The sequence below is a fragment of the Seriola lalandi genome, unplaced genomic scaffold, assembly GCF_002814215.2.
Source record: "Seriola lalandi dorsalis isolate HSWRI2012SDOR001 ecotype SW California unplaced genomic scaffold, Sedor1 jcf7180002054984, whole genome shotgun sequence".
Classification (NCBI taxonomy): domain Eukaryota; kingdom Metazoa; phylum Chordata; class Actinopteri; order Carangiformes; family Carangidae; genus Seriola; species Seriola lalandi.
The window spans coordinates 749,894-750,284 of record NW_019525533.1 but is presented as its reverse complement, the minus strand read 5'-3'; the positions used below and the strand labels follow the sequence as shown (position 1 = coordinate 750,284).

Genomic DNA, 391 nt, shown 5'->3' with positions numbered 1-391 from the left:
TATATCTTAGCTTAGGGGCCGCTGACCTCCCAGGGAAAAAAGTTCAGGCTCAGGATTATTTTTTTACTATCACTCCTGAATATTACCTGTATATACAGTATATTGCCCATATGTTATGAATCTGTGTTGATATGAATGAGTAAATGAATGTTGTAGTGACATTTGGATGATGTGTGTAGAAGGCTGAAGTGATGATCCACAACAACAAAAGGACAAAGTCAATCAAAGGTTAATTGATTAGGACATATCTGATTGATTAACATTGATTTTATGTACATGTTTTATTCTTTGTTCAGGTTGAGTGGCTGCAGGTTGTCTGAGATCAGCTGTTCTTCTCTGGTCTCAGCTCTGAAGTCCAACCCCTCCCACCTGAGAGAACTGGTGCTGAGCT

The 391-nt window shown here is 39.1% G+C and overlaps 1 protein-coding gene across 4 annotated transcripts in view; it reads left to right on the top strand.

Moving 5' to 3' along the window:
- The window catches only part of LOC111647320 (protein NLRC3-like), a 6,059-nt gene that overhangs the window by 3,780 nt on the left and 1,888 nt on the right, over positions 1-391 (top strand). The gene's annotated exons all lie outside the window — the stretch shown is intronic.